Raw genomic sequence first — 14,824 nt, 5'->3', positions numbered from 1 at the left:
TTTTGTTTTTGCAGATTTCATACCATTTTAACAGTTGAAACACAAACAGCTGTTTTTTTTGCAGCTGTCAAAGGTATAACAGCTTTGTCAGAACAACATGGCAGCCAGATAAATGAAGCTCTCACAGCTCCGGGTGTGATCACATGGGGAAATAGATCACAACGCAAATTATTTCCTGACAATCACACAACATTTGAGAACAGGCACTCACGATCTATACGAGTGATTTCCCCTCCTCTGAGAGTCTCTCTAAAACTGGAGAGCCTGGGGACTGAAATGGGAGAATCATATCTGGGAAAAGCAGGGTGGGAAAGCTTCTTGGCAGTTAAGAAAGAATCAGAGATTGATGCACATGTTGTGCCTCAGTGATGAGTTGAAGTTCAAGATCCTGAATTATTCAATATTATTTCTTTAATGTCTCCAGAATAACATGCTTAGGATGTTCCCTGTTTTTGTTCACACAGCAACTGCCTGATGGTTGAATGAGGATTTCAGTCCAGGTTTCTCCTTTGAGCCAATGTAGCGTATTGATTAGAATTATGGACTCAGGAGACCTTGCTTTGAATCCCCAGTAAGTTCTGGAAACCCCCTGGCAGGTAGTGCTGGTAAAATCAATGTTTATGTATCTCACATACCTCAGAAACTATACTAGGGTTACCGTAAACCAGAAGTGGCTTGATGACACATAACCACCTCCCATCATTTACCTCTGAAATTCTACGGTCACACTGATTTTCTCGGAAATGCACCTGCATTGCACCATAGCAGATTCCCCTTCCCTATTCTACCGTAATTCTGGCTAGAGACAGAATCTGTAAGGTTACATGTTTTCAAGAATGGAGAAACAATAATAGTCTTGTCTCAACAGCCCCAAACACATCCTGCAATTTGTCTTGTGTTTAATAAAGCCAATCCACTTATATCTCTTTGTCTCCTTCTGCTCTGCATCCTAAGCACATAATACTCTACTTTCCATATTCCACCCTTTCTCCCTTGTTTGTCTACTTATCTGATGAAGAGTTCTGGAGAACCCAAATGTTAGCATACAATGCCCAGTTCTAATAAAGGTATTATAGTATTGTGGCATTTGGACCTTTTCTTATGGACCAATGTTTCTCTTGACTGCTAGGACTGTAAGGCGTAAAGATATACAACACGAGTAGGTTAACCACACAGTCAACCACACAGCCCTGCCAAGGCTACCAGACAGGACAGCACTGGAACATTGATTTGTTTGAAATGCAGTGCTTTGCAGATACTGTACTCTGGGTTGCCAGAAAGACAAACAAATAGGTTCTAGATCAAATCGAGCCTGAACTATCTCTGGAGGCAAAAATGTTGAAACAGAGACTGTCTTACTTTGGGCACATCATGAGAAGACAGAATTCTCTGGAAAAGACAACAGTGCTGGGAAGGATGAAAGGCAGCAGGAAAACAGGAAGACCAAATATGAGATGGACTGGCTCCCTAAATTGCAAATGCAATGCAAATTATTTCCTGACAATCACAGAACACTTGAGAAAAGGCATTCCCAATCAATATCGGTTCCTCCCCAAGTGGGAACCTCTTTGGTTCAGCTATAGGGCTTCTATTTTGGAGGGCCAGGCTGGAGTGGAGATTGCTGCTCTTAAAGTGGCCCTTCCTGATGCAATCAGGTGCACACCTTTAAAGCCATCCGATTGCACCGCTAGCTGGATGCATATCAAATGTGTTCAGTGGAGTTTCTTCTAGGTAAGTACACAGGATAGCAGCCTTTGATATAGACAACTGATGCTTACCACTAGAGTGACTTTGGTCTAAGTGCCTTTTTGGTCCCCTTGAGTAGATTATTCCAAGCTATTTCATCACACCTGCAATCCTCTTCTGGAAGCAAGAATGAAAACTCCCATACCCAGGGGACTACTGTGATGCCTCATTAACATGATGTTTGTGCACATTCTAGAAAGCAGTGCCCTGCTAATGATTTATAATCTTCCCTTCTCTCCAAATAGAGAGAAGATAGCATGACTGTTTTTCTCCAGTCACTATACAACCATTTTTTGGGATTTTTTTAAAAAATCCTTTCTTCCCATTATGGCAGTGAGTTAAACAAAAAGGAGTTGCTCTGGAAACATTGCTTCTACCTGAGTATCCCATTTTACAGTTAACCTATTCAATTTGGAAAAAGGAAAGGTCGTTTGACAGGTTTAAGGAGCCCCACATCACATTTCTTTCCTGCTAAAGGTGAACAATAGTACTGTATTGCAAAAAGCAATAAAGACAATAAAGGCACAATTCTCAAAGAGAAGCAAGCACAACTGGGAATGTTTTTAAAGCTTTTAGAGCAGTAACACCACTTAACCTGCTCAATAAACCAGCTGGCTTTAAGTTGGCTCCAACAGGAAAGGAGATCTGGGTTCAAATCCATTCCCAGTCACAAAGTTTATTGGGAGACCTCATGCCAGTTGCCATGTTTCATTCACCATTCCTTACTTAGAAGGCCATCTGTAAGAATAAAAAGTGAAAAGCCCACATAGGTCGCAATGAGATATTGAGAAGAAAGCTGGGTTAAAAATGCAATAAATAGGGCCAGAAACCTTTAGCGCTCCCAATGTTTTCAGATTATAGCGTCCATGGACTTTTACAATTGAGCAGGGCTTCTAAGAGATAAAGGGAGGGATTTCCCACACTGAGATATATTATGAGGAAAAATCAATATTTTATTCTAGGAACATTTGGCTTCTAAAAGTTACCTAATTCTCTGGAAATATGCTATCCTTTCTCAGGCAGACCCCTTTTAGAATAAATTGTATGTAGCCAAACACTGTTTTACATTTAATTTAGCTCATTTTAATATTTTGCCTTCACAGGACAGTACTTAAACAACCAGAATGCCACTGTTTCTTGATTTGCAAGGTCTACCATGTGTAACCACCAGGAGATGGAGGTGAAGTGTATTCCTCCATTTTGAACAGTATACACTGTAATTTGTCAATCAATCATTGATCCTTTACTGACTGGTCCATCAGGCTGGTCTGCTCAGTCCTTTTCCAAATGTCTCCTGTCAGACAAAAATCCAACAGCATCCCTTAGCTGTGGCTAAATTTCTGTCAGCAATAGCAGTTAAAAGGCAAGTAGCTGATGCTGACAGAGGTTTTCCAGGAAGTTGCACTGGCATGAAGATACCTGTTCTCTTGTATTACATATATTATAAATATGCATGCTTACTTGTATTTGATTTGGTCTGCTGGCTGCAATAAGATATGTTTTGGCTGTGTGCCTAATCTGCTACAGTGAATGCTTTCCTCTTGGCCTGCATGCTTATTTGCATCTTCCTTACTTCTATATGCAACAGCCTAGTATTGTGCCCTAAAGATGCACATGGTTCAGAATGTACTTTGATATCTGCAGTTCAGACCCTAGTAATTCCTGAGAATGGAGTCGTCAAAGCCATGCAAAGAGCAAGCACGTCCCAATGCATTGTGAAACATGCAAAAGCCTTTCTGCACAAAAAGTGAGTTATTTGTTCACTTCTAACTCTCTCCTTTCGCACAGTTGCTTCTTGTACTGAATGGATATTGAAAGGATATGGATTGACAGGCCTTTTTGGAAAAAATGGCAACATCTACATAGGTCAAAATGTTGGCAAGTCATACCCATCCCGGTTCCTGATTGGTTGGGAAACTTTGAATATGACTGGGTTGGATATCAGATGGCAGTGTTAAATGAGGACAAGAGGAAAAGCAAAATCACCATCAGAGACACAGTTTGTTCCGATCATAAATCTAGGCATCCCAGCATCATCAGTGTCACAAATGATACTGCCCGGGGTCAAACATGACTTCAAGGATTATAAGGAGGCAGATGATTAATGGGACAGAGATGAAGGGCATAGAATTCTGCTTTCAAATGGATGGTTTAAGAAGCAAACCTCCTTTGCTCTATTCCTAGTGTTGGGGTGTGTGTGTGTATATGTTGTAGGCTGACTATATTAATCAAAGATGATCTGAATGAGTTCAGATCTCAATGTCATTATCTGGTTCAGAAGGTTAAATTCCACATCGGCCACAATGTGCAGCAACCTTGAACAAGTTCTTTGCCCAGTTTTTGAATATAATAGCCCAAATCCTCTAACCTAGTTACAATGGCATAACACAAGCGGCATAGCCTTTGGAGGTGAATTGCCCCAAATTAAGAAATCATCATAGGTATTATCAGTTGCACACTGAGTTGTACGATTCAGCATGTAACTGATAATGTCTACAGTGATCTTCTGACTTGAGGCATTTCAGCTGCAAATGTTATACCACTTTCAGACTTACACAAAAGGATTTGACCAATATGTATTTCCCTACATCTCTAATGAGATATAGTATCTAAGATTCATAATTTCCTAGTTCAAATTAGAAATAATCTAGCTTTATTTTTGCCTTTGTCTATATGGGATGAGTCGGATTGCCTTTAATCTCTGGTGCCAAGAATGTTATGAATGGAACAATGCAAAATCATCCAACACAGGGATTTCTGCACAGACAGATTGAAAAAAGTGGTACAACACCTCATATCCATATCAAACATTTACACGTGCACAAGAGGAATGGAGACTAAATGACAGGGTAGCACATGTGTACCTGGCAAGTGTTGGCACCATGAACAGGCATGTGATCAGGCACATGACTTACATGAAACAGCAGCTCAGATGTTCATAGCCCCTGTAACGTCTATGATTGCTCTTGTGCACATTGTACATATCCAACAAGATTTGGGCCAATTGTTTTCAAAGTTGTCCAGGCTGTCTTTATTATGGATGGAGATCTGACGTTCACAGAGTGCAGCTCCAGTTGTAGACCCAGTAGCCAGAAAGTCTGCCACGGCTTATTTCCTCGGCTACCTGCACCCGTGTGGTGTCTATATAAATCTATAAATGATTCACATTGATTTGTGCACATGCCTTCATTTGGATTATATCCTGCCTTGAGAAAACACTGCAAACTGCCTCCGCCCCCATTTTCCATTTCCTCACAAGAAGTCTCCTATGATTATTTTATTACTGTTTGCTCAGACTCTTTTACTGGGATAATCTCTTAATTTGGGTGTGGATTAATGTGCTGACTGGACTGGAAACGGTCCACTTTTGTACAGTGTCAGAATCCCAGTTTGCAAATCCTTAAGCTGTATTTTCACAGCCATACTGCCCAGAAGGTTGCCTAATGGTTATTTCTCCCAGTCTTCGGTTTACATTTTTATATTCTGAGACTCAAAGCACTGGTTTATCTCACATAGTGTCCCCTCTTTGACCAAACATTAACATTAGATAACAGTACTGTTAGTGCATATTTTCTGCTGTTGCTTTTTTAATGGGCCCACTTCAAAATCTCTGCTTCTGTTACAGCCTGCATACAGCTCCTGGAGGTCTCCACACAATGCCTGTGGGTATCACTTGGCCCAGCACCTCTGTTGTTGCCTGTAGCGTGCCCTGCCTGTCAATACATGCCTGTCTCCAAATTAATTTTGGAGTGGTGGCGATACATTGCACTGGGGATGCATTGAAGTAAAGCCCTGGCTTTTAGCCACCTGAGGAATCCCTTTTACTACTGGGAAATCAATGGGGGCTGTAGGTCAGGAGGGAAAAGTGTTTGCTTGCTTGACTTCTATACTGCTTGTCTGAAAACAAAAATAAACAATAATATAAAAACAATAAACATAATAATAATCAACAATCAAATTTAAACATCAAATAAACACAAACAAGCAGCAAGTAATTGCTGAAAATGACAAAACATTCTGAATGTGGTGTAATTTACACAAACAAGATTTCAGTGAACTTTTAATATTCAGAGGTAGGAAGAGAGAGATATACTCCCTTAATAAGAGTTGATGGTCTGCCTCTAGAACAGTGGTTCCCAATCTTTGGTTCCCAGATGTTCTTGGATTAGAACTCTGAGAGGCTTTCACTGCTATCTGTGCTGGCCAGGATTTCTGGGAATTACAGTCCAAGAACATCTGGGGATCCAAGGATGCTCTAGAAAGACATCTTTCTGGCTGAGATTCAACCCACGCTCTAGATTCAACCCACAGTGTCATTTCCTTGCCAACAGTGGCCTGTGTGCCTTTGTCATGGAAATAGTCTCATCTGCATTACACTAATTAAAATGTCTGCTAATAATTATTTGGTGTTTTAGCAGTATTACAATTTGAGAACACACAGTTCAGTTGTTTGGCAGTAGTCTCAGCAAACCAAAGAAACCACTTGGACCAAATACTCCAATTGAATGGGAGTTTCCTTGTGTTATCTTGTCATATGTAGAATACAGATTAATTCCTGGCAAGATTGAAACACTTGTGCTATATTCTTGCTGTTCTAATTTCATGTTTTCATGTCAGCAGCCTCTTCTGAATGTTTTAATCTTGTCAGGAATTAACTTGTGCGTGGCGAAATGACAGGTATGTGAATTTGTGTCTCTTATATCACTTGCCCGGCCAGACACCTCTTCTGATGTCTGGAGACAAGTGCAAGACTTGGCAAGCAATATAAAGGATATAGACTTCACATGCCCATCTATCTCCCAAGGATTATTTTTCAGATGAAACATACTATCACTTTGGAGAACAAATAACAGATAACATTTTTCTCCATCATTTTTCTGTCTAAGCGCATCTCAGCCATATCCAGCTGGCTGTATTATTATACAGACTTTAGTCTTCCAACCCACTAAGGAAGTTACTCTGCCTGATGAAAAAAGGTACTCTGATCCATCAAGGCAGTTCTAGAAGGTTTAACTGTGTAAGCACATAAGTTTGACCTTCAAGTGTACACTTACCAGATGATTATATTTTGGCAAAGTTGAACAAGTGTAACATTTTAGATACCAGACAGTTTGGGCTCAGGCTGAACTCAGCAATGGGTTTAAGTTGTTCACAGCTCTGAAGCCTTCCATTCCAAAATATTTTACTAGATTCAAGTAATGAAATACTTTGGAGAATACAGTGAGATACCCTATGAATTTGCTTTGGATTAGAGGCAGTGTATATACAGTCATGTGAAAAAAGAAACTATACCCTCTTTCAATTCTATGGTTTTATGTGTCAGGACAAAACTTAAATCATTTGGTGCTTAGCAGGTCTGAAAATTAGGTAAATGCAACCTGAGTTGAACAACAGTACATGACATATGATGCCATGTCATGATATATTTTACAAAAATAAAGCCAAAATGAAGAAGCCATGTGTGAAAAGCTAAGTACATCCTGTGATTCAATAGCTTGTAGAACTACCTTTAGCAGCAATAATGTTTTCTGTATGACTTTATCAGTCTCTCACTTTGTTGTGGAGGAATTTTGATCCATTCTTCTTTACAACGTTGCTTCAGTTCATTGAGGTTGACAGATATATATTTTTTTATGCACAGCTCCCTTAAGGTCCCATCACAGCATTCTAATCAGGTTGAGGTCTGGAGTTTGACTGGGCCATCACAACACCTTGATTCTTTTATTTTTCAGTAATTTTGTTGTAGAGAATTTATAAAATAAAATAAAAATTTGCTTAGGATCATTTGTTCTGTTGAATGACTCAGTTTTGGTCAAGCTTTAGCTGTCAGAAAGATGGCCTCACATTTAACTCTAGAATACTTTGGTATATCAAGAAGTTCATGGTCAACTCAATGACTGCAAGGTGCCCAGGTCATGTGGCCGCAAAACAAGCCCAAATCATCACCCCTCCTCAACCATGATTGACAGTTGGTATAAGGCGTTTGTGCTGATATGCTGTGTTTGGTTTTCATCAAACATGATGCTGTGCATTATGGTCAAATCTCTCCTCTTTGGCCTCATTTGTCCAAAGGACATTGTTCCAGAAGTCTTGAGGTTTGTCCAGATGCATATTCTTTTTAGAGAGAAGAGGCTTTCTCTTGGCAACCTTTGCAATCAAACCATACTTGTTCAGTTTTTTTCAAATTGTACTGTCATGGACTTCAACATTTCACATGCTGAGACCTGTTGAGTCTGAGATGTAACTCATGGAGTTTCTGCAGTTTCTCTGAGCATTGCACGGTCTGACCTTGGGGTGGACTTGCGTGGATGTCCACTCCTAGAAAGATTGGCAACTGTCTTGATTGTTTTCCACTCATGAATATTCTTCCTCAGTGGAAAAATAAGGACTTCAAATCGTTTGGAAATAGCTCTATAACCCTTCCCAACAATTGTGTCTCTACGATCATTGCTGATATCTTTCCTCCTTGGCATTGTGTTAACACACACCTGAATGTTCCAGATCAGCAAACTGCTAAAACTTTAGCTTCTATAGAGGTGATCACACTTGCTGATCAGTTTCTCAAGAGCACCTGGCTGCTACTTAGCCTCTTAATTCCTATGGAGGCAGTAAGAGTGTATTTAAATGTTCACACATGGCTTCTCCATTTTGGTTTTATTGTTGTAAAATAAATCATGGCACGGTGTAATATGTCTGCACATAGTGGCTGATGTGAAATCTAACTTTCTGAGCCAGATCATGAAATTGATTAATAGAACCAGCCTTCAACACCTCTCACTACTGACCATGCTGGCTATTGATGCTAGGAGATGCAGTTCAGCATCTGGAGGGCCACAGCTTCCTCATCCCTTTAACTCTCAAGACTAATAGCCACTGATAGCTTTATTCTCTATAAAGTTATACAATCTCTTATAAAGCTGTCCAGGTTGGTACAGTGTATGGTAATAAAAATCAATGCAGTGTATGGTAATAAAATTCCTCTGTTTAACTGCACCCTGTGCAAATAGCTAGGTACAGCATTTGGTTTTTATCTATCCTCAGTTTCCACCATTTAATATCACTGAATGACCTCATGTTATTAGTATGATGGGAAGAGAAACATAAGAGGGAATCCTCTTTTCTCTTACTATGCACCACGGTATGTTCTTCTGACATGTTCTCACCATAATAGTCCACCTTTTCCTAAAAGGAAAACCCAAAAATATTTTAAAGTTTCCTCACAGATGAGTACTCCTTGATCATTTTGGTTGCCCCTTTCTTGCAGCTCTTCCAACTGCACAATATTCCTTTTCAGGTGCGATAACCAGAACCGTGTATTGAATGTGCAGTTGCTAACTGCATTAAGCAGAGGATATACGTTACCCTCAAAGAGTTTTGGGAATTGTAATTTTGATCTCTCTGCTGAGTCATGTTGGGTTATTCATTCATTCATTCATTCATTCATTCATTCATTCATTCATTCATTCATTGATTCATTGATTCGTTGATTCATTCATTCATTCATTCATTCATTCATTTTACCTTGCCTTTCTCCTTAAAAAGGACCCAAGGTGCCTTACCTAATTAAAAAGACAATATTTAAAAGCTAATAGTAAGATCCCTCATCCTTTAAAATAACTGCTGTTCCTAGCATTTAAGAAAGATGATGGTAACAGTGAGAGCAGCTTATGCATTGTGAGAGAGGCCCTATTGTGAATGCCTTCAACTATCCACCCTCCACTTGATGGGCATGTAGAAATTGGCTTTCTCTTGTGCTTCTCCCAATGTTTGCTCTTCCTGCTTTGAGGGAGACATTTCTCTTCAAAATGGCTTCTTAAGCTGTTTGGATGGTTATTGATTATTAATGTTAACGGTTTTATTGTCTAACTTTTTTCCATGATGACTTTATTCCTTAATTTGTTTTCTGTGTTCATGTTGGTGGCTTTGAGTGCTGTTTTTAGTGCAGATATGAGATAGTTCATGTAACAAAATAATAAGTAAAAAGAAAAAGAAGAAGGAAGAAGACTGGCTATCATTCTGAGGAAATAAACTGCACATTGTCTGTGTATGCAATGTCGAGCAACTTGTGGGTGCATTTCGGAGGCTGATGTTGTACCACTAATATAAAATTATATAATATGAAATGTTAGCATTCATTCCATAGAAGCTGTGCAGCATGAGCCATATATGAATCTACCATAATTCAATGTAGTACTGTATTGTTTCCCATCAGTATAGTTAAGCTGCCATGTTACATCTGAAGCCATGCTTCCCCTGTCTTAAGCCTGCTCAGTCTGTTTCTCCACTTCCTCTGATGTGTTTATGTTTGTTTTAGAGCACTCAGTGTCCAGTTCACAAACTTTTACCATCTCAAAGCCTGAGCTCTGAGGCCAGACTGTGTTGCCAAGGAAACCACAATGTTATGAAGCATGCTTCTGAGTTTCACACAGCATCCCCCAAGTAGTCTAAGATAATTCATAACAGCATTACATGTCCCTATGAAGCTGGCTCTGTATGTGAACAGGAGGAAAACGCAAGTTATGCAGCAGGAAAATAAGACTCCGGCACACATTTGATGAGAAACTTTGTACCACTTTTATTAATGGATGTGGACAGTACAGTAGATCGAATATGCTGTCTTTATTGCAACCAAATAATAGTTCATTTTTTTTCAGATGAGGGTCTTAAAAGCCATAGACCTGTATGTGTGTTTAAAATATATTTATTATTCTAAATATAATAATCTCCTCAAAAACAGAACTCAAGACTGCTTACAATAAAACCATATGAAACATACAACAAAGCATAAAGTGGCACAAGGGTAACAGCTTTTTTAAAAGCAGTTTCAAAATAAACCAGTTCATTGGAAAAGCTGCGGGTGCTTGTGGTCTTCACTTTTGGATGTGCAGACTGAGGTTTCTGGGAGTTGATGTCTGGGATATTTGCAAAGACAAATGTTTCCATATCCCGCTGCCCAATGTATAGGGAAGCAGCATTGATATAAATGTCTTGAAGTACCTCCAAGATTGTGTTCAAATTAATGAAGTGTCACCTTTAGCTGGCACACAGGGTCTCAAGGGCCATGAAATGCAAGAGGCCTGTGACATTTCTATGCCAAGCTTGAACTACCTTTCTAGAATATGGGATGGAGCAATGTGACGTGTTGGAGAGAATGAGAAGGAGTCCTGCGAACAGGGTGGTGGCTGTCTGATACTTATAAAAGATATAGTTTTAGAAGAGGGAGCCATGTTAGCCTGTGCAAGCGTATCAGGCAAAACAAAAAATAAAACATGTAAAAAACAAATGACAAAAACATTGTAACATCTTAAATACTATTATATTTGCATGTAAGCTTCACCCAATTCAGACATATGAGATGGAAAGAGAGAACCACCTCATAAGTTTTCCACCTCATACAGTATGTCTGAAGAAGTGAGCAAAGTTCCATAAAATCAGACATTAAAATATAACAGTATTTAAGGCGCCACATTTTTGTTTTACATTTTTTATTTTTCTTTTTGCCTTATAAAATATGAAAACCAATATGATGGTACAACTAATGGGTTTTGTTTAATTTTCCAATTCCCTACCTAAACAAACCACCAGCAGTGACTGAACCTGGGTGAATCATGATGATATAATCACATTAATGCTACAGGATTGCCAGGAAGAAGACAAAAATATTAAAGCAGCCTCTTATAGGGGAAAACTGGTTTTGGTGTGGGTGACTCTCTGAGTCCAAGGTTTAGAAGTCATTTTCTGCTTCACCTTTTTCATCTGTAAAATGGCCATTTGAAAATTTGCCCCCTATCGAGAATGAGAGCTCTCCAAAGGAAAACACTCTCTATAGCCACAGGAGAACTATGAAATATTTAACAACAGCTCCATACGCTTGCCACAAAATACAGAAGTGCCACTATAATGTAGTGGATATTGTGAGGGACAGACACCTTGAGTATAATACACCAGACAGGATAGGAATAGAAGGAAGAAATGACTGGCTAATGGACATTGCAATTTCTGGGGATGCCAGAGTTGAAGATAAAGAATTGGAAAAATTAACAAAATACAGATATCTGGCAATAGAAATATTTTCCTTGTGGATAAAATATATTTAAGTGGTTTCCACAGTTATCAGGGCATTGGGAACAATTTCATGGGATTTTATAAAATACTAGAATTGGCTACAGGTCTCTGAAATAACATAATCAGAGCTGCAAAATGTGACACTATTAGGAACAAAGCAAAAAGCGTGCTGCTTATATACCACCCCATAGCGCTTCAAGCACTCTCTGGGCGGTTTACAAGTTAATTATGCAGGCTACAACATACATACCGGCATTTAACTGGTTCTTAGGTTTTTAGTGAAACCTTGTATCGCTGAATAATAAAAATAATAATAATCTTAGAACTGCAGAGCTGTAAAGGGACCCTATGGATCACCGCGTGCAGCGCCTGTCAAGGAGGCACAATGGGAATCGAACTCCCAACGTCGACCGAAACTACAGAGCTATCCAGCAACGGCAAACAATCCTTAAAATAGCGTGTATACCTCATATATAGGACTGAAGGCCTCCTAATACACACAGAGGGAGACTCAGAAACAGGCCAGCTTTTTCAATAGGAAATTCCTCAGCTTCCCCCCCCCCCATTCCGCCCGCCCGCCCCCTCCCCATGAAGGAGCGCGGAATCCCTCCCACCCTCCCGTCTCTCCCTTCTGCTGCTGCTCCTCCAGCCCTGCTCCCCCCCCACCGTCCGCGGAGCCATTCCTCTCCCCCTCCCCTTCCCCGCCCGTGTGTACAATGAGGCTGCCGCCTGTCCACGCGCCTCTCTCTCTCTCTCCCCCCCCCCCCCGGGGCGAGGGCCGTGGGCGTCTTTTGGGGCTGGCAAGAGAGGGGCCTGCCTGCCTGCCTGCCTGCCTGTTTTGCCCCGATGGTTGATAAGCTGACGGGCTCCACTGGGCATGCCCGCTCTGTTTCTATATAAAACCCGCCGGAGTTAATTCCGGGACATTCCCCCGGGCTCCCTGCTGCCACCTCGCCCCTCGGGTGGGTGCCGGACCGCGCTGCTTCCCCCTGCTTGGCCCTGGGCACCTCGCGAGTTGCTGCTGCTCCTGTCGCCACCGCCGAAAGGTAAGGGGTGGGGTGGGGTGGGGGGTCAGCGACGGCGGCGGAGGGGAGGTAAAGGCTGGGCAAGGCAGGGGACGCGGTGCCGGGGGGGGGGGAGAGAGAAGAGACCGAGGTGTGCGGGCAGGAGGAGGAGGAGGAGGGCCGCGGGTCTTTGCCCGGCTCGCCTCCTTTTCGGATGGGTTTTCCCGCCCGACTGGGGACCTGCCCGCCTCGATGATGGGGAGGGAGAGGGAGTAGCGGCGCGGGAGCTTTGGGATCCGAAGCGCAGCCTGTTGCTTCCAAGGACGGGGAAGAAAGGGGAGTCAAGGGCTGCACAGGAGAGATATGCGCGCACACGAACACGCACACACTCGCACACACGCGCTCGCCGGGCCATGTTTTGTGTGTCTACACGGGCGCGCTCGAAATATTCCGGGGTGCATTTTTGAGGGCAGTTTCGGGAGGGGCCTCCCCTCGCGCCCGCGTGCTTTGGGGCCATGGAGGCGTCTGTGGGGCGAGGGCAGCCCAACTCCCCATTGATTCGAGCGCATCGGGGGAAGGAGCAACCTTCTTTTATTTACGTGCGCGCTTGCAAGTTGCTGGGCAGGCGGTGTAAATACAGTACAGTAGTCGGGAGGCGGACGGCTCGCCTAGCCCTCCCCTGCGCGGATCAGCCTGCCGCGGATGAGGCGGCCGAGGGTGGGATGATTGGGGGAGGAAGGGGGGGAGAGAGAGAAGAAGCACAAAGCTCGGAGACGTGCGGGAAGGCAGCTCGGCGTGGCGTGGGGGCAGGGAAAGGGGGGCTCCTCGCGCCAGCCGCTCGCGGGGGTCCCTTCTTGACCCGGAGCTCCGCCCCCCGCGGGCAGTCTCCACCAATCCTCGAGCTCGGATGCCCGCCCTCTTTCCGAACGGGTTGAGGAATGAAAGCATTAAGTTGCGGTGGTCGAAAAAAAGGGGCGGCGGAGACGACGGTTCCCCCCCTCCCCCCGGGTTGCTTAGGCCGGACACCGGTTGCAGTGGGATCCCGCAGAGCAGCCGAGGGTTGTGCTGTTCCACGAAGATCGGCGCAAAAGCGCGGTCCTTATTGTTCTATGTCCGACAGTGGAGTGTAACACATCCACACGCACTTTCGGATCCGATCTTAACCCTTGTTCAGCTGACCACTCTTTCTGCAATTAAATAGACATCGAAAGTGGGGCGCGGGGGTGGGGGAAGGGAATAATAGGTATGTTTAAATTCCCCCTCCCCGTTTGTGTGCTGACAGAAGGGAGATGGTGATTTATTCTGGCAGGGATGACGATGGCATCAGCGTAGGCTCAGCCTGAGAGGTTGTAGAACTACAAAACCCGTCAGCTGATTCCATTGACTCTGGCTGGCTGGAAATGCTGGAAACTGTAGTTCAGTAGCATCCCTGGGAAGGCTGAGCAAAGATCAGGTTTAGGACGGGTCTGGTAGACAGATTCCCACCACTCCCACCCAAAAGACTATAAACCCCTTTTTTGCAGAGAAGAAAGTACCTATGGCAACTAGCTGTGCAAGCTGCATCATGTGCCGGGGTCAGCAATCTTTGTCCAACATCGGGGGTGAACAGGCTTGGGGTCCTTGTTGCATGCCCACGCCACAAATATGTGGATTCTGGGACTAGAAAGTTCTGCAGACTCAATTTGATTTTGGGGATGAAATGGATGGCACAAATGTAGCCTGTCCTTGTTCAAGTGCAGTGGAGGTCTGACCTAGCCCTGAGACCTTTCTGGATGTTATCGGACTATGACATTCATCAGTCTGAGGCCACACATTCCCCACCCTGTCCCATCCTTAACCCTTCTTGGTAAATTGGAGTATGCGTGGGTGTTTCCATTCATACTTTCTGTCATACCTGTTGACTTACATTCCCCAACTCGTTATTTGACATTTCTGGTCACTTTTCACTTTTGAATGGGGGGAGAGAATGGTCAGAACTCTTTCTCTGAGAAATTAAATATGAAGGTGAC

General features: G+C 42.8%; 1 protein-coding gene across 1 annotated transcript in view; it reads left to right on the top strand.

Annotated features, from left to right (window-relative positions):
• The first annotated feature begins 12,506 nt into the window (after positions 1-12,506).
• The window catches only part of CARNS1 (carnosine synthase 1), a 34,052-nt gene continuing 31,734 nt past the window's right edge, over positions 12,507-14,824 (top strand). The window contains exon 1 of the mRNA XM_072985381.2: positions 12,507-12,857. The gene's annotated coding sequence lies outside the window, so the exon portion shown is untranslated. The remainder of the gene's footprint in view (positions 12,858-14,824) is intronic.

The sequence above is a fragment of the Pogona vitticeps genome, chromosome 1 (genome assembly GCF_051106095.1).
Source record: "Pogona vitticeps strain Pit_001003342236 chromosome 1, PviZW2.1, whole genome shotgun sequence".
NCBI lineage: Eukaryota > Metazoa > Chordata > Lepidosauria > Squamata > Agamidae > Pogona > Pogona vitticeps.
This window is presented reverse-complemented; position numbering and strand designations above follow the sequence as displayed.